Here is a 24272-nt window from a genome sequence, read left to right as displayed (position 1 = left end):
AACCCTGGAGGCGGAGCTTGCAGTGAGCCGAGACTGCGCCACTGCACTCCAGCCTGGGTGACAGAGCAAGACTCCCTCTCAAAAAACAAACAAACAAACTATACATATATATATATATTTTTTTTTTTTTTCCAAAAGACCAATGGCGCCACATGACTGCTGTTCTCCTTTATCAATACTAAAGTCTTGTGGTACAGAATTGGTATATGAACTGGATGCTGTTAGGATCCATTTCGTGGAAAAGGGTAAAAGATGGAATATATTATGCTGAATCATAAATGCCTACACAGGAGTCAAAATAATATTACAAGTGATAAGTTAGAGACTGAACAGAGAGTACATGCCCCCTGCCACTCAAGTTTCTAGCAAATTTTAGTCCTGCTGAAAGACAGATGTCATATTGCCAGATCTTCAAATTTCTCAGCAGAAACTGGTTATAAACATGGTGCCAGATTCACTTCAAACACTTCCTGCAACAAAGCATGTAAGTACACTGCATAATATAGCATTTTTTAATAAGCCACAGCTAAGGTCATAGGAAAGCAAGGGAAATCTTCAGGGGCTGGAATTAAGGAGGAAAGTTGGATATGAAGCCTTAGCCCAAGCTGATGCTGCCTCATCGTGGGGAGACAGGCCAGTCCTGGCAACAGGGCATGTGTTTAGTGGCGGGAGCAGAGGAGACAGGGCCTGGGTCTCCTCAAGAAGGGAGTGGAAACCAGACCCCCAAACAAAGATGGGAAGCTCAGAGAATAATGTATCCAGTGAAAACTCGGAATCCAGAATCACTCTTCCCATCAGTTCAGTGAGGGAAAACATGGGGTCGTCCCATTGGCCTGGTGCTGGGAAAGTTCTATGCTGAAAACACAGCACCATGTGGATCAGGGGTTAGGGATTATATTATTTGTGCAGCTAGGAAACCCCTACACTGAGGAACTAACATAAAAAGTGGTGACATGTCAGTGATTCTGAGGGGTGCCTGGTATTGCATCCTCACTTCAGGAAATGCATAATGACAGTTTTCAATTAAAGTGCCATGGAGAAAGGTCAACATTCAAAATTTTAAAATCTACCAAGAAATGGTCTGCCCTGAGCCTCAGTCAGCAGAGAGAGTAGCCTTCCAAGAATTTCAAGTGATAGATAAAATAAGTCTCTTTTAAGATATTCTAGCACACAAGGAGAAACCAAATCCACGTGGGGAAAAATACATTATCAAAAGAGAGAAGGCAAATTGGAATTTCCTGAAATAAAAATAAATACTGAATTTAAGACATGATGGGTGAGTTAATAAGCTAACTTGAAATATCTGATGAGGGACTTGAACTGGAATATGGAACTGATGACACTACCTAGAATTCAGCATAATCTGGAAACTATGGAAGACACATTAAAAGGTAGGAAGATAAAAATGAGAAGGTCTCCCAATCTGCTAATAGAAAATCCAGATGAATAGCCTGGGAATTTCAGACTGAGAGAACATTGAGAATGGGGAAGAGGCAACATCTGAAGGTATTTGAGAATTTCTCAGAACTAATAAAAGATATGAATTTGCAGGTTCAGACATATATAATACAAGGTAAATTAAAGCTATCCCACACTAAATATAGTAACTACACAAAAGTCAAAAATATGATCTCAACTTCTTTTCTTGTCTTTTTTTTTTTTTTTTTTTGAGATGGAGTTTTGCTCTTGTCACCCAGATTGGAGTGCAATGGCACAATCTCGTCTCACTGCAACCTCTGTCCCCCGGGTTCAAGTGTTTCTCCTGCCTCAGCCTCCCTAGTAGCTGGGATTACAGGTGCTCGCCACCATGCCCAACTGATTTTATTTTATTTTTTTTAATCTTTTAAGTAGAGATGAGGTTTCATCGTATTGGCCAGGCTGGTCTTGAACTCCTGGCCTCAGGTGATCCGCCTGCCTTGACCTCCCAAAATGCTGGGATTATAGGAGTGAATCACTGTGCCCAACCCAGAGAAAATAATTTCAAATTCCTATAGGAAAAAAAACAAACCAAGAGTAGGTTTCTCAGCAAGAGCAACAGAAAGTGCATTAGGCCATTCTAGCATTGCTATAAAGAAATACCAGGTAATTTATAAAGAAGTGAGGTGTATTTGGTTCACGGTTTTGCAGGCTGTACAGGAAGCACGGTGCTGGAATTTGTTCAGCTTCTGGGGAGGCCTCAGGAAGCTTCCAATCATGGTGGAAAGAAAAGAGGAGCAGGCAGGTCACCCGGCCAAAGCAGGAACAAGAGTGAGTGGGGAGGTGGCACATACCTTTCAACCACCAGATCTCACGAGAACTCACTCATTATGGTGAGAGCAGCACCAAGGGGCCAGAGCTAAACTGTTCATGAAGAAACCAGTCCCATGATCCAATCACCTCCCACAAGGCCCTACCTCCAACACTGGGGATTACATCTCAACATGAGATTTGGACTGGGGACACACATCCAAAGTATACTAGAAACCATAAGGAAATCAAAAATAATTTCAGTGTTTGTGAAAGAGAACACTTTATCCTAGAATTCTATACCTAATTAAACCATCATTCACAAATGAGAACATAAGGCCTTTGTACAAAGATTGAATGGACTACTAACAGCCCTTCATTAAGGCTACTAAAGCATATTCTCCAGAAAAAAGAAAACTGATCAAAGTAAAAATGAGATGCAAGGTGGGAAGTAAAGAACACGAGTAATATTTAATGAGCATTGACCATAGAAAACAACAGCAAAACTAACCACACTCAGGATGGTTAATTCTGCTGGAACAAAATTTAGAAGGAACTGAAATACAGAACAATAACGTAAGAAAGCAGGGAGATGCTAAACTCCTTGTATTGTTAGGAAGAAAGATGGACAGTATTAACTCTAGAATTTGCACATTAAGAAATGCATATTAAAAATTTAAGGGTAACATCTAATGATAGAAATAAAATATAAGCCAGTAGACGGAAAAGAAAAACAGTTCAGAGAAACTGGAGCTCCAGAATTATTTTATAATCACAAATAATTGAAATACACACACACATATACATACATACACATGTGTGTGTGTACACTAAATCCCTCAAGGGGCTAAATAAAACATGCCCATAACCCATCAGGTTGTAAACTCACACTAAGGTGTCTGCATCAGGGGTTTCTGCTAAAATTACAGGGACCAAGGGACGTGAAACAGTAAACCAATGCTCATTGCAGGGAGGTTTATGCTTAAAGCCCAGGGGATTCTTCACATTTTTTACTGATGGTCTTTTGACTCCATGTTACTTTCTTAAATTACCATGAACGTGTTGGGTTGTGGGACCTGGCATCTGGGCAATTGGGTTTTTATTTCTTGCTGACCTGGTAGTAACACCCTCGATTTCATCTTCAGCTTCCCGCTTCCACCTCTATTTATTTCCCTTTTCTTCAGTTCTCATATGACTCCAGCCTGCGCCTGCAGGGGAATGGAGTGGGAGCTGGTGCACATTCATGGTTTTTATCAGTTTGAAGAACTATTTTTCTTGCTCTTCCAGCCCCTAGCCTGGTTTTAACTTTTACCTGCTCATTTTGTTTTTATTTTTACTTCAAAATTTGATCTTCAACTTCTAGGCTTTCCTCTGAATTTTGTTGGCTCTAGTTTTTTTTTGTTTGTTCATTTAAACATTTGTTTTAAAATCTCTTTTATTTCAGCTTTTTCTTCACTGGGGCTTTGAAATTATCTGACATTTAAATATTATCCTCCTGGGCAGGGTATGGTGGCTCATGCCTGTAATCCCAGCACTTTGGGAGGCTGAGGGGGGCAGATCACTTGAGGTCAGGAGTTTGAGACCAGCCTGGCCAACATGGTGAAACTCTGTCTCTACTGAAAATACAAAAATTGGCCGGGTGTGGTGGTTCATGCCTGTAATCCCAGCACTTTGGGAGGCCTAGGCAGGGCGATCATGAGGTCAGGAGATCAAGACCATCCTGGCTAACCCAGTGAAACCCCTCTCTACTAAAAATACAAAAAATTAGCCTGGCATGGTGGCAGACGCCTGTAGCCCCAGCTACTCTGGAGGCTGAGGCAGGAGAATGGCGTGAACCCGGGAGGTGGAGCTTGCAGTGAGCCAAGATTGTGCCACTGCACTCCAGCCTGGGCTACAGAGCGAGACTCCGTCTCAAAAAGAAAAAAAAAAAATACAAAGATTAGCTGGGCGTGGTGGTGCATGCCTGTAATCTCAGCTACTCGGGAGGCTGAAGCAGGAGAATTGCTTGAACCCGGGAGGTAGAGGTTGCAGTGAACCGAGATCGTGCCACTGCACTCCAGCGTGGGCTATAGAGTGAGATTCTGTCTCAAGGAAGAAAAAAGAAAAGATCCTCCTTAATTTTAATTTTTCACTTACCCCATGGTTAACATTTTTGTGTTAATCTCTTAACCTTCTCACGTTTCTTATCTATGTTTTATCTTCTCTTTTCCTCAGGCATTTTCTTTCCATTTCTTTTTTTATTGGTTTATGCTTTTCGGATCACATTAGGTACCTGGGGAGATCCAAAACACTTGGTAGTTTGGCCTGCAGTGGTCCTCCTGGGCCCCAGGCTCTTCTGAGAGGTCACTGTTGTACCTACTGAGGGTGCTTCCCTGCACGAAGGCAGCTTCCCTGCAGAGGGTGCCTGGGTTGTGGAATAGCTCACCTGCTGGCTGTCCCACCAGCCCTTCTCGGAGATGAGCTCCTTGGGTGGGACCCATGGATTCTGGGCCAATGGTGCCCATTAGCGTGTCCTGGACAGGAGGAAACAGATGGCTGCAGGAGGCTCCTGCTGCCTGCTTCTCTTCTGGTCAAATGGGGGAGGAGCCTCAGCCTAGCTCAGATGTCTTGCTCACACCCGCTCCTGCTCAGTTTCTTATCTCTAGCAGGGAAGGCTCCCCCACACCCATAGACCTTCAGCAGCCAAAGGAGGAAGCTGCCGCCTTCCTGCTGAGCACGTGCGGGCAAGGGGCCTCTTCTAAGGGCCACACTCCCGGCTCCGGGGCACAGCAGAGTGTGGCAAGGGCTGGGTTCCTGGAGCTGGAGAGGGATGGGCTAGGAACAGGGCTTCCAACAAAGGAGGGGCTTTGTGCTGAGCTCGTCACAGCTCCTTCCAGAAAAGTCCTGGTTCTCACCAGCCAGGGATAAATTGGTATTGAGTCTTACTTGTTCCTCCTTCAGGAACCACGCGGGAATACAGATGATAAATCAGAAAGGTTCAGGCATTCCTGGTGCCTGGCTGTGTGTCTCAGCTCTCATCCCTGGGCAAGCCCTGGCAGCATCCTCCGGCCAGCACACAGCACGCTCCTGTGGGCCACAGCCTTGGCGGACTGTAGGGGGAGGTCAGTGCCCAGGAACAGTCACAGCCTTGACAGGCAGAGGTGGAGAATGGACCACCAGTAACTCAGAGGAGGTCCTATTCCACCTGCCATGGTCACCAGCAGGACTGGGGCCCCTGCCCAGCTGGGAACTGCTGATGACGAATTGGGTGTCGGGCAGCCTCCCTGAACGCTCACTTCCCACTTGACTTCCAGTGCTTTCTGGCATCACTTCCCATGCAAGCTACATGCAGCCAAATTCTTATCTCAGGGGACTCTGGGGAGCCCATCTAAGATACCTGGGCCCTCTTGCCAAATCCTTCCTTTATTCTAGAATCCCTTCATGACTAAAAGAGCTCCCGGGCTTCCTTGCCCACTGCCCAGCTTCTCTGCCCGTGTGAGTGACTCAAACCTGCCCCTCACTTGCAACTGGGGCCCACAGGGCTCAGGTATGCCTGACTTTGGGAACCGATGTGGGACTGCCTGGGACCACACTAACATGGCTTGCCGGGTCCTGGAGGAGCCACTGCCCTGGACACCACAGCATCAGCGGATTTGAAATAAAGAGAGGGAACCCACAGGAGCTTTTATTTTAGATGTGGCCCATCCCAGATTAGGCCCACAGGGCCACAGTTCCATCCCAGCAGCAGGGCCAGGCTGGGGCTTCCAGAGAAGGACCTTTGCTGGTGGACCTTAATAGGACTTCAAGAGAAACTTCAGAGTCTGAGATTTTATTGCTTCAGTTTTCAAAGAAAAAAATAATAGCGCCAATACCTCAAAGCACTGGCCACCCTCAGCTCAGCCCCTGGTGGCACCAGGGGCATTGTGGCCATGCTCTCCTTCTCTTTGGCGCTTGGGGGAATTTCTGTCTCCTAAACCTGGAGTGGTTTCCTGACAACTCAGACGTGGCATCACAGTCACGCTTTCCCTTTTTGGGTATGTGGGTGTGCTGCCACCTGGCACGTGGCATGGTTAGATAGAGGTTTCCACCTCATCTTATTCCACGTGCCCCTTGTCTTATAACTTGCTAAGGATATGGATGTCTGGACAGACAGACCTTTACCTGGGCAATGGGTATGGTCCCAGCTGCAGCTGCATTCACCTTCATGGAAATTCCTCTCTGAGGTTATTTATGAACCAGACCTGGTGGTGCCAAATTAAAGCACTTACGATAAACTGGGGCCAGGGTTTGAGAATTGGTGGGAGCTAAGTCGTACTTTTGGGGTCGGCACTGGAGGGTCAGCATTTGCTATGGCCCCTCTCTGATTCCTGCCATCCTGGCACTGATGTTCTGGATCAGTTACAAAGAAAGTATTTCCCCTTAGCAGTGCTGTTTTCATGACTGCATCTAGCTACTAACAAGCCACAGAATTTGGCAGAATAGGAAGACTGAGACAAGTGAAAATACTGCAACTCTTTTAATGGCATGTCTCTAGCTTCAGGATTTTTTGCAACTTTGCTTTAAGTGCTGCAAAGGGAAAGTCTAGCATCTCACTTTCTATGTTTGGATTTCTGATCTTCTAAAATAAGTCCCAGCCCCACTGTGTCCTGATGTCCAGGACTTGGTCTCCTAAGGAGAACACTGAGAGGCATCCAGACAGCACAAACACCTGACCCGGGCGAGTGGAGTAAACATGGAAACAGCAAATATGGGCGGAAGCGAGGATCCAGTCTGCTCTGCAATTTAAATTTTATTAAAAATGTTGCAGTGCCATTTACAAAAACCCCAGAAGAGAACAATCCATGTGGATTCCTAAAATCCGCCCCAATTTAGCTGCTAGATTGAGTAAGGGGGCAGATCTGGGATTTGGATATGTAGGAGCCACTCTGAGCCCCCCTTGTCCCTGCTGAGGGGGTCCTAAACGTCAGTGAGCCCACAGAATGGCCACCTCTCCCTACCAGGCCCGACCTTGGACAAACATGACACCCTGAGCAGCTTCCTTCTTCTTGAGAGAATTTCCCCAGGGCTCCCCTGGCTGCGTGCCCCCGGCTGGTTTTCCTGCTCCCCGACCAGGTCTTCCCAATGGCTCTTTCCCAGGTCCTCTGTTCAGCCTTTTCCAGCTCATCTCCCTGTAGGCCGTGGTGCCACCTGTCCTGTACCAATGACCACTCGGCTAGCAAGCTGGACATGCACAGACCCTCTGCTGGCTCCTCACCCACCACGTCTGTGAACAGCCTTGCCGCTGCTCACTTGGCCTTGCCCCACACCTGGGATCTGTTCACCACCTCCTCCATGGAAATCAAAGCATCAACAAGTCCTACTGATTCCTCTCCCTCGTCACCCTGGACCAAGCTACCATCCTCTCACCCAGGCCACTTCAAAGATCTCCTACTTGCTTCCCCACTTCCTTACTGGGCTAGTGCAGCAATCACAGGGTCTTTCAGAAGGGGAATTGGTTCTGTGACAGCTCTGCAGGAATTCTTCAGTGACACAGCTCCAGGGGCACAGACCAAAGGCTCATGAGGGCCAGCATATGCCAATTCCCGTTTAGACCTCCGTCTCAACTCGGACATCCCCCAACTCTCTATGTTCCCGCGTCACTGGTCTTCTTTGAAGCAGAAGCTGTTCTTCATGAGCTACGGATTTTAAAGTTTTTATCCGCATTCATTCTGAAGAAAACTGAAAACTAAGAATACCCATGTTCCACCACAGGGACAATACAGCCCCAGGTCCCAGCGCCCAGGCAGCCTCCGAGCCACAGATGGAGACCTAGAGCTAGGCTGAGGGTGGCATCCAGAGAGGGCCGAGGGAGCTCAGTCGGGCTTGCTTGGGCTTGGGTTTCTTTCACTGTGTCTCTGTCCTGTCTTTCCCTGTTTTCTTTCCAGGGGCTCCTTTAAGCCTTTTTGCTATGCATAGGGTGTCTTTATTATGTACGACTTCATTGCTCCCTGGGTTACCTATGCCACAATGTACACTGCAGTGAAACAAGCCATCAGAGAGTCACACCAATGAACGTCCACAAACCATAAAACTGCTCTCCCTGGGTCCCACGGATCTGCTTTGTAAGCAGCAATCCCCATGAAATGTCTTCAATCCAGTCATTCAATAAATCATGCCCAGGTACCCACCCTGCAGGAGGCACTGCTCTCACTGCTGGGGGTGTCCGGGAAGCAGTCAGAAGAAGCCTATGTTCTTGTGAAGCTCACACTTGACCTAAAGATGAGAGGCAGATCATGAGCTCGATGAGTGAGTTCTGCAGATAAGAGCTGTAGAAAAGTGAGCACAGGGTTGGGGGATTGAAGCGCCAAGGGACTGAGATCATGAGCTCAATAAATGAGTTCTGCAGATAAGAGCGGTGGAAAGCTAGCATAGGGTCAGGGCACTGGAGCGCTGGGGGGCTGGGGAGGCATTCCCAGTGGGGGATTTTGGGGGATGACACTCATTGCTTCTATGAGAACTCTGCATCCCATATCAGAGCAAAAGTAGATGAGCTTCTCCTGAGCCCCTGGTCTATTTTTACCGCGTGGACACTGTGAGTCATGCTGCTGACTGTGTCTCCCTCTCAGCACTGCTGCTGAGCATACAGCCAGCTCTAGACACCAAAATATATTTGGGGTACTCACCTCCCTCTTGGTGTGATCTCATTTTTCCTAATCTTTTTCCTCCAGCTTGTTAGGATCACCTGTGCATTTAGTTAGCTGGTTAGCCAATCTTGTTATATTGCCACCTGTCTGCCCTGCCTCGTGTGATAAGTACCGTGCAGAAGCAATGCATCCCCAGCTATATTTCCAGGCATCACAAGCTGCCTTCTGGCAGGGGACGCCTGCCTTCCCCCACAGTCCTCAGGAAGGAGCAACGGAGAAGAAAGAATGAGGGCACAGTCTGCTTCCCAAGCTCAGCTGAAGATCACAAAGCTTCTGAGACACTGACCATGAATCTATCCATTCATGCATCCCAGATAAAGGGCCCTTGAAACTTGGAAGTGTGATGGGCTTCATGCTATGGCATCTTGAATGATCACTGAACATAACTGTGCTAAGTTCATATCCACTTAATTTACCAGAGTTTAAAGCAGAATTAACATAAATGCAAAGACAAAACTCCCATGTCAGCGCTCTGCTCTCCAGACACATCAGCAGGCACTGTATGAATCAGTGCTGGTACTTCTCTTCTTCAGTGACCTTTGTGTTTTGTTTCCTTTAACAGAGAGGACAGCCCCAAGGCCTTCACACCATCCTACCAGAAGCCAAATGGCAATGCACTTGGAGGATGTGCATTTGATCTAGAAAAGCAAACTAGCATGTTCTTAACAAAGATTTGAATGGGATATCCATGGAATGACACTAACTTTTAAAAGTCACTAAAAAAGCTTGCTTAAAAGTCATTGAAATAGCTGCCAGGGTCAAATAAATAATTGTTTCAAAGACATTCTTTCCCAGCACTCTGCAGGGAAGATTCAGTGGTGAGGATTCTGAAAGATTCTGTCTCCCTGACATTCGTTCCTGTCTGTGCCCGGGGTATGATTCATCCTGGAGAGGCCAGGACGACGCTCTGTGAATCAGAGCAGCATCAATGCACAGGCAGAGCTGCTTCCCAAGAGACACTGCCTCCCACGTGACACACCAAGCCCTGCTCACCACTTGTCCTGGAAAGGATTCACTTAGTGATGGGGAGAAAGCAGATGACGCAGAACAGGCCTGCCGCTTCCACAAGGCTATGACTCCTGCATCCAGGATGATGCCCAAGACCTCCCAGAAGCTGGCCCTGTGACGAGGATCTGAGTGTACACAGTACATTTGGGAGGTGGTTCCAGAAAGCACTGGGTAAAGGCAAAGTAGGGAGCAGAAAGAAGGAGAGAGGTATGTGCGGTTAAGCCAGTTGCTGCTGCCAGCAGCTGGGGCTCAGCCCTGTGGGAACATCTGGGGGACTGTGTAGGACATTCACTCAGAGCTATCAGGACAGGGGCATCTGCCCAGCAACTTCCTGCCCGCCACTGGGCAAGGACTGCTCGTGGACCATTCATTCTTGGCCCTTAGCTTGCCCTGGCATGGGCAGAGCAGTCTCCCTTTGCTGGAAAAGAATCCCCAGGAAGAAGCCCACAGGTGTCAGCCAGAAGCAGCTTGGGGCCTGCAGTGGTGAGTGCCCAGTGGGTATACCTGAGGCATTGGCCTTACTTGCTCTGATGCATAAATCTCTCCTAGATGATACACCACAAGTGGGTGCTTCTTTAACTCTGTAAGACAGAGGCTAGTGCATGACAGATAAACACTATCAGAAGCACAGGGGCCAAGCACCTCACCATGAAATACATCACAACCCCCTGTGACATGGACATTATATTACTACTCCCATTTCCAGAAGAGGGAACAGAGGTACAGAGAGGCAAAGTATGTCAATGACAGTCACACAGCTAATAAGTGGCAGGGCTGGAATCTGAACCTAGCTGGTGTGGCCTTGGGACCTCTGTCCCCAGTCCCTACTCTATACAGCTTCCCATCAGAAATGCAGCCATATAAATAGCTGGGCACAGCACAGCTTAGGGCCTGAAATAAGCTTGAAGGGTGATCAACGATATCTGTGAACTGGATTCACAGATTCAATCCATGGAATCCACTCCTACTGCTCAGAGCACATCACACGTGCTATCTTCGCTGTCATCCCGGGCTATTGCCCTGTGCATGCTGCAGAGGATATGGAGGCTACAGGTATGACATCTAGGTCCCAGCGGAATTGCCATTGTCAAGAGTTTTAGTGGATTATAAGCAGAAGTACAATGTGCAAAGCAAAGCACACACTACATATGTAAAATACAAAATAAACTTTACATATACAAAAATAGATGGAATATGTAAATATGCTGTCTACATAGGTAGATAGAGGATATCTACATAGGTAGATAAGTAGATGGATAGGTAGATTTCTTTTCCTAAAAGCTTTAAATTATTTTAGTATGCTTGCCAGTTTGAGGAAATATCTTTTTCAAGTTTCATTTCTTGTGTTTTTTAGTGTTTATATGGTAGAATTGGTCAGCTACCCCACTTCTGTTTTCAATATTTCTTCACTAATTAGAAAACTTTCCCTCAGGACTCCCCCAGAGTTGTGCACACACCTCATCAGCCTAAGATCGTAAATGCAATTTATTTTGCTTTATGGGGAATGAATCTTCCACAGCACATGCTTCCAAATATAAATCCCACACTCTATAGTGCCCTCCTTGGTCAGGCAGGTTGCTGATGTTCCAATGGACATGGCTGACAGGACCATCATTTTAAAAGCTGAGCTTTAACTAAGCCCACTGTGAAGCCAGACAGGAGGCCAAGTCTAAAGAAGGATCTGTGGTGTCTGCACACAGCGGTGCACTTGCATTTTATCATCTGTAGCAAGCATGGCACACATCACTTGAATGAAGACAAAGGAAAGAAAGAAAGAAAGAGAGAGAGAGAAAGAGAGGGAGAGAAAGAGAGAGGGAGGGAGGGAGGGAAAAAAAGAAAGAAAGAAAGAAAGAAAGAAGAAGAAAGAAAGAAAGAAAGAAAGAAAGAAAGAAAGAAAGAAAGAAAGAAAGAAAGAAAGAAAGGAAGGAAGGAAGGAAGGAAGGAAGGAAGGAAGGAAGGAAGGAAGGAAGGAAGGAGGGAGAGAGGGAGGGATGGAGGGAAAGAAAGAAAGAAAAGAAGAAAGAAAGAAAGAGGAAAGGAAGGAAGGAGGGAGAGAGGGAGGGACGGAGGGAGGGAAAGAAAGAGAAAAGAAAGAAAGAAAAAGAAAAGAAAGAGAGAGAGAGAAAGGAAGGAAGGAAGGAAGGAGAGAGGGAAGGACGGAGGGAGGGAGGGAGGGAGAGAGGAAGAAAGAGAGAGAGAGAAAGAGAAAGAAAGAAAGAAAGAAAGAAAGAAAGAAAGAAAGAAAGAAAGAAAGAAAGAAAGAAAGAAAAGAATCTGCTTTTGTTTTCCAAGTAGAAACAGCCAACTCTCTAAGTTGATACTGAAATGCCTGAACAGCCCATTGCTTTGTGGAAACTCGTGGAAAAAGGATGAAAACAGCACTTGATAGAAAGGTACTCCATCGTTTCTTCGGCAGCATAGAAGGTATTTGTATTTTTTCTGCCATTTTCTATCAATGACATCTGTGAAATATATTTACTCACTTTTAAAGAAACATAGGAGTCACATTTGGCATCATTTAAAATGCCATTTGAGGGATACACATGCATAAATCAAACATCACCACCACTGAGAGGACCAGGGATGCTAGCAAGTTCTGGTGCTTTTGTCAACAAGGATGCACAGAAACTGAGTCTGGAGTCTTTGGCAGCAAACCCACAACCCAGAAGTGGCTGGCTAGCTGGCTTTGGCCTTTTTTGGGTTCCCTTTCCTGATGCCCACCTTTGGGCCATTTCACTTCTCACTAAATCCAGGAAGATGAGTGGGTATGGAGTGAGTGGCGATGGCACTTCTCAGTGCAGCTATTTGCATTAGAATAGTGAAAATTACTGGCATGATTTATAAGGCATCTATTATCCCCACTCCCTTGGCTGATAATCAGGAATCAGCTTTACATATATTGATATCAACTTTGTATAAAGATTTTCATTGTGTTGTATAGAATTTTTACGTGATGGGAGAGTGCTCATACCTTACCTTATCAACAGTGCTTCTGCTTTCTTGCTTTCTCGCCCACCAGTGAGCAGCCTCTGCCCAGGAAGGGTATAGAGAATTGCTGTTTGGACAGTTAGGTTCTTGGCAAAGCCAGTGACTCTGGACAGGTACCGACTCAGTCCATACATGTCACTTCTAGTCCACATTAGTTGCTGTGTTTATGCCATCACAGGTTGGCACATGTTGGTAGTTCTCTCGTGTTCATAGGTAAACACCCTAACTGTCATTTATGGATGCATGCGGTGCAGCTTTGCCTGGGTAGCAGAGGAGGGTAGTGGTGAATATGAGTTAATTATCCTTCGACACTGCTGGAAATAACTGTGCCACTGGGCCTGAGAACGAGAACATAAAGCCTCATGTCCTGTTCCTCTTCTGACCACTCGTGGCTGAACTGGATCAGGAAAGACTCCCATCTTTCACTAGGCTGGGTGCAGTGGCTCACGCCTGTAATCTCAGCACTCTGGGAGGCTGAGGCGGTTGGATCACTTGAGATCAGGAGTTCGAAACAAGCCTGGCCAACATGGTGAAACCCCATGACTACTAAAAATACAAAAACTAGCTGGGCATGATGCTGCCCACCTGTAATCCCAGCTACTCGGGCTTGAGGCAGGAGAATTGCTTGAACATGGGAGGCAGACGTGGTAGTGAGCCAAGATCGCGCCACTGCACTCCAGCCTGCACTCATGACAGAGCGAGACTCTGTCTCAAACAAACAAACAAAACAAAACAGGAGACACTAGTGCCTACTGAGAGTCTACTGACTGGTGTAGCCCCCGGGGAAAACAGTTCCTCAAAAAATGGAAACTCGGACTACCCTAAGACCTGGCAATCCTGCTTCTTCTTGTACATCTGGATGCCACACACCCATGTTCCCTGCAGCATTCTTCATAACAGCCAAGGCATGGAAGCAGCCTAAGGGCCTACCGATAGACAAATGAAGGGAAAAAAGGTGGTGTGCACACCATGGGACACTGGTCAACCTTACCAAAGAGGGAAATCCTGACATCTGTGACATGGACAAGACTGAAGGACATTATGCTAAGCGGAACACGGCCGACACACGAGGACACATCTACATATATGATATGAGGAATCTAACATAGTTAAACTAACAGCAACAGAGAGTGGAATGGTGGCTGCCAGGGCCAAGAAATGGGAGATGGGAATGGGAAGGCGTTGGTCAAGAGGCACAGTTTTGGTTATATAAAATGACAAAGTCCTAGCACGCTACTGTGCAGCTCAGCACCTATAGCTAATGTGGACATTTAAAGTACAAGATTTTAAGTACTATATAATATATACTTACAATTTTGCTAAGAGGGTAGACCCTATGTTAAGTTTTCTTATCACAAATACTACTACTAATAATAATAAATAAAGAGGGGGGAAGGAAGCTTTTGGAAGTGATGAATAGGTTTATGGCACAGAGTATGCTGATGGCTTCAGGGGGTGTACACTGAGGTCCAGACTCCTCGAGTTGCATACATTAAACATGCACAGCTTTTTGTGTGTCGACCAAACTTCAGTAAAGTCAGCTGATTTGTTTTTGTTTAAAGAGTCTGCTGATTGGACACCTCTTCAGGGCCCAGGTTGTGAGATCAGCATGTGGGAAACTGCCCTGGAATGAGGGCTGTGAGATTGTGGTGTTTAGTTAAATAACCTGCCAGTGCCTTTGGCTGATGGCCAAGTCTGCTCTATATGACAGCCTGTGTTGAGATTCCAGTGTAAGATCATGGATCTGGACAATCCAGGTTGAAAAAGTTGTTTACTGGCTGGGCGCAGTGGCTCAAGCCTGTAATCCCAGCACTTTGGGAGGCCGAGACAGGCGGATCACGAGGTCAGGAGATCGAGACCATACTGGCTAACACCGTGAAACCCCGTCTCTACTAAAAAATACAAAAAAAAAAAAAAAAAAAAACTAGTCGGATGAGATGGCAGGCGCCTGTAGTTCCAGCTACTCAGGAGGCTGAGGCAGGAGAATGGCGTGAACCTGGGAGGCGGAGCTTGCAGTGAGCTGAGATCCGGCCACTGCACTCCAGCCTGGGCGACAGAGCGAGACTGCGTCTCAAAAAAAAGAAAAAGCTGTTTACTGTCAGCACTTAGCCATTGTTTTCCATCTTGTTCAGGCAGAAATAGATCCATAGATCACATATGAAATCAGAATAGTGCATGATCTTCAAATACACTCTGGGACCATAAGCTAACTCTGCTCTTCAGTCCCTGTAGCTGACATTCTTCACCAGCTGCGAGTTTTTTCTTTTTAACAGCAATGGGCCTCAGGGTTGCCTAGAAGCCCTTGTATCCATTTAACTTTAGGCAGAGACCCCAGGTTCCTGAAGAAATGCTGCTTTTCCATCTGTTCTTACCTTCCCTCTCTATGGCATGGGCAGTGCAGTGCACATGGAAGACTAGTCCAATCTCTTCCAAGACCCCAACTGTCCTGAAATCTAAGAAGCCCATTTGTGATTTAAAAGAAAACAAATACTAAATTAAGAGAAACCGAGGCCAGGCACAGTGGCTCACACCTGTAATCCCAGCCCTTTGGGAGGCTGATGTGGGCACATCACTTGAGGCCAGGAGTTCAAGACCAGCCTGACTAGCATGGTGAAACCCCATCTCTACTAAAAATACAAAAATTAGCCAGGCTTGCTGGCACACACCTGTAGTCCCAGCTACTCAGGTGGCTGAGGCACCAGAATTGCTTGAACTGGGAGGCGAAGGTTGCAGTGAGCTGAGGTCGCACCACTGCACTCAGCCTGGGCAACACAGAGAGATCCTGTCTCAAAAAAAAAAAAAGAAAGAAAGAAAAGAAAAACAGAGAAGCAGAAGAAACTTACTTGATTCACAGGGCCTGGACATTAGTCATCTCATTTCAAATACGTAAGAACAGAAGAATAAAATTCTGATAAAATTCTGTCTCCTAAGAAAATATGAGCTAGCAATGAAATAGTAAATTAAGCAAACGGTATTAGTGCTACTATGAAGATATAAAATTCTAATAAGCCTACTAAGGCTGGATCTAGAAACTCAAAGGTACCAGGAGGATTTTGGGGGGGAAGGGGTAGAAATTGAGAATTAGAAATAGATAAAAATTACATCACTAAAGAAAAAATAAGGGTAAGAAAAATCTTAAATATTTAAAGTACAAAAGTGAAAGCAAACGGATCTTTTTTTCTCCCCCAACTCTGGGGATATTGTGTCAGGGGATATTGTGCTTTGGTATTGGGATAGGGATAAGGTGTTACATGTGAAAAAAATAATAGCTTTACTATAGATCTGAAAGGAAACTAGTATTTACCACACTGTGCTGCTGTGCTGTGTATTTTCTTTCTTTCCCTTCCTCCCTTCCTCCCTTTCTTCCTCCCTTCCTTCCTTTCTTCCTTCCTGCTTGCCTTCCTCCCTCCCTCCTTCCCTCTCTCTTTCTCTCTCTTTCTTTCTTTCTTTTTTTTTGACGGAGTCTCGCTCTGTCGCCCAGGCTGGAGTGCAGTGGCGCGATCTCAGCTCACTGCAAGCTCTGCCTCCCAGGTTCACGCCGTTCTCCTGCCTCAGCCTCCCAAGTAGCTGGGACTACAGGCGCCTACCTCCACCCCTGGGTAATTTTTTGTATTTTTAGTAGAGATGGGGTTTCACCGTGTTAGCCAGTATGGTCTCGATCTCCTGACCTCGTGATCCTCCTGCCTCGGCCTCCCAAAGTGCTGGGATTATAGGCGTGAGCCATCGCGCCTGGCCTGTGCTGTGTATTTTCATATACATTATCCCAAGTGATCATCTCACTAAGCCAAGTAGAAATAAATTATGATGCCCATTTTATAGATGAGGAAACAGATGTCCAGAAAAAAAACCAAAACAAAACACAACAGTATCTTGCCCTGCCTTACAAACCTGGTCAGTAAGAGTTACACCCAGGTGTGACCAACGCCAAAATCCCCATTTATTCCACTATATAAATCCATGCTTTTAGAATCAAAAAGGACAAAATATTAAGGAATTAAATTTAACAAAAGAAATGAAACATTTGTTATGCTGAGAGCCACAAGACATCTCACTGGAAGAAATCACAGAAGACCTAAATATATGGAGAGATATCCTTGTTCATGAACTGGAAGACTGAGTATCACTAGATGGCAACACTTCTCAAATTCAGCCATTGCTTCAGTGCAGTCCCATCAGCGCCACAGCTGGCAGAATGGACAAGTGTATCCTCACGTTAACATTCACAGGGAAAAGCGAAGGATGGGTTCCCTCTCTTGCTACTCCTGAAACATGGTGTCAAGCTCAGTTTTTGAAAACAGAAATAATAACTACCTCCATTTCCCAGGCAGCTCTCTGCCCAGCATTTGGCCAGGGGGTTGGCCCACCTCACCAGTGTGATCGCATGTGAGTCCCGTCAACTTTAGAACTCAATTACTCTCGTTTTGTGCATGAAGAAAGTGAAGTTCTAGTCCTAGGACTTGATCCTTGTTCTGTCTGAATAAAACCCCAAGGCACTTTTATAAGGGTATGTTCTCTGGTGTCTTCGTTCCAGCTATGCCCACTGCCGTTGGAGGCTGGGTTGTGAGTTGGCGTCTCAGGGGAAGGTGGAAGGTGGAGCATCATAGCCACCCTCCTGGTCCCAGGCCACAGGCCACATTCCCAGCGTCGCTGCCACTGCATGACAGAATTTTTCAGCTCGGGGAACTGGACGAGGCAGGCTGGGACCATAACTGTGGTGATGCCTGAGGATACACTGGGATGGGGGTGGCAATAAAGGATAAGTGTTATGTGCAGTGAATGGGGAGGTGACTCTCTAAAAGTGGCCAAGTGGCTGGCCTCCAGCAAGCCAGGGGCAGACCGGAGGGCAAGTGAGAAGTGAGCTGAGGGCCTGGAGGGTAGTCCTGTCTTCTGAAACAGCTGACAGGAAATCCACCCTCCCTTGTGATGCCCCTTGTGTGTCCCTGAGAATGTCATAAAAGTGGGTCACAAAGTTTAAGTGGTAAACCCCACCCTAGTAGAGGAACATGGCCATTGTACCGCGTCGTATCCTTGTCTTAGTTTAAATTTACAGTGTGAAGCGTCATAAATACAGCTGTCAATGACCATGGCTACCGCAGATGCATTTGTGACTGTTCTTGTAATTGGGTTCTACCTTTTTAACTGACCAGGGCATGGTTATAAAAGGAATGAGAACCCAGGACCTGGACTTAGGCAGCGGGAATCACTCCTGACAGAGGCTCCTATAATAATGCAAAAACTCAGAGGGCCGAGGCCCTGCGCCCTGCCAGGGCACCGAGGGCATTTCTGGGCCTCTCTCAGAGGGGAAGAGGGCCACCAGGTACTCTCTCAGGACATGGGGAAGGCTGGAGGTGTCTGTCACGTCTGAGGTCCCCGAAGCCAGCACAGTAGGGGTTCCTCTGGGCAGTCAAGCCAGCCTTCTGCAGGGCAAAGGGGCAGGGTGAGTAGGGTGGCTCCTCAGGGCCCCGGTCCCTGCTGCCTCCAGTCCTGCCCACCCTCCCCAGCCACCTGCACCCTTCCCGGGGGGGCCTGTTCCCTGTATCCTGTTCCTCCTCGTCCCTCGGGGCTCAATTTCACAGACGTTTGGTGGCACCAGTCCCCCAGGAATGAGTGCTGTCAACACGAGGCGCCCCGTCCCTTCACCCACCACTGCCTACACCACTCTCTGTGACTTCAATGCCCAGCCAATGTGCTAGCTTCTCGAGCTCCTCACGCCCCACTTCTATGATCTCTCCCACTGCTCCTCCTGAGTCGTCCGCTCCCACAGTCACCCTCGGACCCGCCAGCTCCTCCAGCTGCATGGATCTGAGGCCGCTCTTCTCAGCATCCCTCCCTGCTTACGCCCCCAGCAGCTTCCCTGACACTGTGCGCTCAATCCTCCATCCTTCACTGCCTTCCCCCACACCACGAGTCCCACACACGCTGCCCTGCCATGCTGCCCAATTTGCACTCAGTGATCCAGTCCTCGGCCGTGCACGCCGCCCCCAGCCCTCTTCCCTGCCCTTCTACTTTGCTGGTGAAGCCTCTGCTGCGTTCAAACCCAGTTCTCTCCCAGATCCTCCCACCCCATACCCAGCGAGCGGGGGTGTGGCCGGGATGCACCCGGCTCAGCTGCCAGGGCCAGGAATCTCAAAACGCCGGTGTCCGAAGCTTTATCATCAGCTTCCAGGGCTGGGTCTCCTCCTCTAGGCCTTCACACATTGGGATGAATCCAAGACCCTTCCTTCATCTTTTCTTCCTTCTCTCTCTACCTACTGAGCTTGGCCAGCCTGGGGACTCAGTGCTCTTCCAATGCTGGTGGTGCCCCCAGCACCCGGCCACACCTCCCCTCTGAGCCTGCGGCTGCCCAAAGGTCCCCTGAGGGTGGGGGTAAAGCTCCTCACACTACAGTGTTGAGACACAGCTCTGCTCCTCCTCCACCACCCTCCACAGCTCACCAACTCCACTGAGCATTCGAGCACCTTCTTCTAGGTGCTAGATTTCAGGCACAGTTGACAGAGCAGTGACAAAACTAGACAAAAACTCCCTCATGGAGCCTACAACTCAAAACCCTCAAGGATATTTAATATTGGTGAAGATGTAGTTAAAACAAATCTACTTAAACCAGGAAGCAAACTTCACCACAGTGTGTGTACCTGCATGTATACGTGTGTCCATGTGTGCATGTGGATGTGTGTGTGCCCATGCATGTGCCAGTGCATGTCTGTGTGTGCTCACACGTGTGTGCATGCATGTGTGTGTCCATGCCTGTGTGTGGATGTGTGTGCACGTGCATGCGTGTGTGCCCTTGTGTGTGTGCACACGAGGGCCAGTTCAGCTTCACGCCAATAAAGGAAACCCACGACTAGGAAAGTGAGTTCATTTAGCTTCTAACATGACTTGAATTATAATTATAAGTATGTGCTAATTGTTGGAGTGAAAAATGATCAAGTGTCGTTGAGGTTTTTTGCTTGTGTAATTTTTCCAACGAAACTGACTTTGACAGAAACAGGAAAGAGAATGACTTATGCAGAAATATTCAAAGGCTTCCCTAAATTTTCTGAGGGCATCTCAATATTTTGATGGCCTTGAATTTCAATATCCCTTACCTGCCTGAAGCTTTGTAGATTTTCTCTTCTCCAGTCGTTAGTGAAATTAGCACAGCAGGATCATCCCCACCAATGCTTCAATCTCACACAAAGCCATGCCCAGCATCATGTGCATCAGCACCTTGAATTCCTGCCACTTTGCAAAATGTGTCCATTCTTTTGCTTAGAGGATTTGGCTTTCAGGTAGAAAGGCAGAGTGGGACTTTGGCCGGATGCAAGGAGAGGCAAGGTAAAGGGGAAGGAGGAGGGAGAAAGTGGGCTGGATGTGCAGGTGGTAAGCTGGGTGCTGGGCCCCTCCCCTGGGAAGCCCTTTGGCCATGGAGGCCTCTCATACTCCAGCAATGTAACGGGGAAGGAGAGGTGGAGGGGATGGTTGGGGGGAACTGCACTAAGGATGTAAGGATCCGACCTGAAGCTGCTCTTACACTCTCTCTCCAGCTCAGGGCTAGGCGGGGGATTATGCAAACCTGGCTCAAGCCAGCCTCTGAAGAAAACAGAAGGCGGTGCTGTCCTTTATCCTGCAGGGGAGCCACTGTGAGGTTTTGTTTTTCCTTTGAAACTTGGAGGTTTACCAAAGTCTTTCCCAAGATAGATGACAATGCACATGTCCCCTGCGGTGGCCAGCAGCTGATCTCCAACCAGACAGCAGAAGCGGCGGGGCTGAGCCTACCCTCCTCATCTCCTAGTCACCCCTTAGCAACTCTCTTTGAAGGCCAGGCTCAAGGGCTGCTTTCTGTGCTCACTGTGGCTACTTGGCGGAGCCCCAACCCTGACAAGAACCCAAAAGCCCACTAGAACAGCGAAAAGGGGTGGGCACATTCCAAGGGGGTGTGGATGGAGAAGGTTCTCCCCAGCATCCCTGCGGTGCCTGGAGTTTCGCTGTGGACACGGACACAATGGGATGGGAAGATTTGCTCACACGGAGCTGGCTGGGAGCCTCCGGGCTGGGTCACCTATTGATGGGGTCCTCTCAGCAGGTGTGTGCCTTGCTCTGCCTAGGGCACGTGCCTGCTTCAGGCCTATTTTCATTCCTTCCACCTGTCTTCAGCATTTCTTGTTCTTGTATTTTTTATCGTTTTTGTTTTGTTTTGCTTTTGTTTCCAAAGAGTACTTGCATTGAAGGAAACTATCAACTTCCTGATGGAAGGTCTCCATTTTCCATTATATTTTCTTCCCAGAAAGTGCACGACACAAATCTTGATGTGCCCAGGAGCCCAGAGACTTGTGACTCAATGAAATCTCTTCGAGCATAACCATACTTTTAATTTCTTCCAGATACTCCAAAGTTCTGTCAAGCTAGTGTCCTTTGCTGATGTTATGGTTGGATTTTCTACTTTGCCATTTGACTGTAAGGTCAGTGTCAGTGTTGGGTCTGCACCTGGAAGCCACTGAGGGATGTACATGTCACATCCCCTGGCATCAGGAACATGACGGACCTTGTCCTGGGTCTGCTATGGGGATGGTGACAAGGCAACTCCCTCCTGCAACAGGGCATGCTGCTAACCCTGTGTGTGGCTGTGCCCTGGGCCAGGCCCTGCGCTGTCAGAATCAGGAGCTAATAACATCAAGGCAATAGCATCTGAGGTTCGCCACTCTTTCATCTGCTGCACCTGTCAACCTACGGCAAGTGAACTGGTGTTGTTCGGACATGACTGGCCCTGCAAAAAGACTCCAGCATCCTGTCCTCTCCTGGCTGCTCTCCCAGCCTGTACAGACCTCTGTTTAATTTTGCTTTATTAAGTATTCCACGAGTCACCATTTGTGCCTTCAAAGAATTCCCAAAATGGATTGCGGCTGACCTCACACTCACTGGAGCCAACTGGTTAGCATCTTACGGACCGAGGCAGCAGTGCTTGCTATTGAAACATTATTTTCTGTATGTTTTACTATCAGTCCCATAGGGGTTGTTGCACACCATGGCGCTTGTCCTTTCCTGGCCCTGGACCTCAATGGCCAACCCTTACCTGCCACAGCAACCAGATGCACGAGGAGCTCCAGGGGCCATGACTCCATGGCACCTCCATACGTGGGCTCAGTACTGCTGCTGGGCTCTAAAATGTTGGCCCAGGCCTTCTCCTCTGGGATTTACTTCCTCCCTGGCTCCACCTCCACTCAGACTGGTGCAAATTTCCAGACTGTGCGGCTTGGATTGCTGATTGGCATCTGCCTGCCCTCCTCTGTGCTGCCCTGGAGCCTGGCACTTCCAGGTTCCTAGCAGAGCTTCACCCACCATACGATGGGCTCCAATCAGCTCATTCCCTGGTGCTAGCCTTGGCTGAGGCCCCACATAAGGAGTCCTAGCCACAGCTGTCATGCCCACCCCTGCTTCATGCCAATTCTGCTGAGTACTGCACATCTCTCATCCAGGGAATTGCCCTGACGACACCATGGAGGTGTAACTGGTGTGCTCTCTTCATTCATAAGGAAACTGAGGCACAGAGAGGTTAAATGATCTCCCAAGGGCTAGGGGCAAGCCAGGATCCAAGTCCGGGCACACTGGCAGCAGAGCCCCAGGCATAGCCTCCTTTATGCCCAGCTCCTTCCACTGCCTGCGGCAGCCCCAAACCACCTTTCCCATGAGGACTGTGACTTGGTTTCCCCTCCTCTAGGCCTCTCTTCACTTCCAAACTTCCAGAAGCAAATCCCATCCTCGTGGGCTCATAGGCAAGGCGTAACTGCTATTTTAGGTGAAATAGCTCTCTATAAATAAAAATCAAGAAGCCGCAAAGACAAGCTTTACATAAAGTAGTCTGGAAACTGTGATCCGTGTGTTCCTCTTTCAGGCATGGACACACACTGATCCCTCCACAACACATCAGACCCCACAGAGGCACTCCCCTGGGCCTTCTGCCCTGCCCCTGTCACTGCCCAGAGTGTGCGGATGGAACAGGAAAGGGTGCAGGGCCCCAAAGGTATCCTGGAGGGTGCCTCTCTGATCCCTGTCCCTGGCTGCGCACCCCCTGCCTCTCTCTTCTGTTATTTGTGAGAGCAGATGTGGTGGATTCAGCTCGGGGGCCACACACAGATGGCACGCCTCACCCTCACCAGATGAACCCGGGAGCCAATGCACTGCAGCCACTGGCGGCCAGGCCTGCTCAGTGACGACACAAAACAGCCCACGGGGCTTCTTAACGCACTCCAGTGCCTGTGGTTGGAACTTCTTGTTCTTGACTTGGCGCTCGAGTCTGTCCTTGAACCACACACTGTCCTTTGACTTGAGGCCCCTGGTTCCCCAGTGGCAACTGCCTCCTCCCTCCATGCTGCAGTGACAGTCACAGAGGTGGGCGGTTACTGTTCAGGGGATGAGTGTGTCTGTGTGTGCATTTCTGTGTCCATGTATGTGTGTGTGGTGAACGTATGTATATTTAAGCATGTGTGTGTGCATTCATATATGTCTGTGTATGGTCATGTGACTATGATGTGTGCCTGTGTCTGTGCCTGTCCCTGTGAGCATATGTGCGCATATGCGTCTCTGTGTGCATGTATATGTGTCTATGTGTCCATGTGTCTGTGTGTCCTTCCATGTGTACGTGCATGTGTCTATGTGCATGCGTCTCTGTGTGTGCATGTATCTATGCGTCTGTGTGTCTATGTGTCTGTGTGGTCATGTGACTATGGTGTGTGCCCATATGTATCTGTGCCTGTCCCTCTGAGCATATGTGTGCATGTGTGTCTGTGTGTGTGCATGTATCTGTGTCTATGTGTCCATGTGTCTGTGCGTCCTTCCATGTGTGCATGCATGTGTCTACGTGCATGCATCTGTGTGTGTGCTTGTGTCTATGTGTCTATGTGTCTGTGTGGTCATGTGACTATGGTGTGTGCCCGTATGTATCTGTGCCTGTCCCTCTGAGCATATGTGTGCATGTGTGTCTGTGTGTGTGCATGTATCTGTGTCTATGTGTCTGTGCATCCATCCATGTGTATTTGCATGTGTCTGTGTGCATGCGTCTGTGTGTGCATGTGTGTCCACGTGTCTGTGTGTGCATGTACCTGTATCTTGTGTCCACATGTCTGTGTATGCATGCATGCGCCTGTGTGTGTGCACATGCATCTATATCTGTGTGCCCATGTGTCTGTGTGTGCCTGCATGTTACTGTGCTTGTCCCTGTGAGCATGTGTGTGCATGCATGTCTGTGTCTGTGTGTGCGTGTGTATCTATGTGGCAGTGTGCATACAAGTGTCTGTGTCCATGTGACTGTATGTGTGCATGTATGTGTCTGTGTGTCTGAGTATGGTGTGTGCACGTGTCTGTATGCCCCCATGAGTCTGTGTGCGTGCATGCATACAGACGGGAACGTGGCCT

General features: G+C 48.0%; 1 protein-coding gene across 12 annotated transcripts in view; it reads right to left on the bottom strand.

Annotated features, from left to right (window-relative positions):
- The window catches only part of LOC105486740 (synapse differentiation inducing 1), a 248122-nt gene that overhangs the window by 204212 nt on the left and 19638 nt on the right, over positions 1–24272 (bottom strand). The gene's annotated exons all lie outside the window — the stretch shown is intronic.

Source organism: Macaca nemestrina, chromosome 15, assembly GCF_043159975.1.
Source record: "Macaca nemestrina isolate mMacNem1 chromosome 15, mMacNem.hap1, whole genome shotgun sequence".
NCBI lineage: Eukaryota > Metazoa > Chordata > Mammalia > Primates > Cercopithecidae > Macaca > Macaca nemestrina.
The sequence above is the reverse complement of the archived record's forward strand: the minus strand, read 5'-3'. Positions and strand labels throughout refer to the sequence as shown.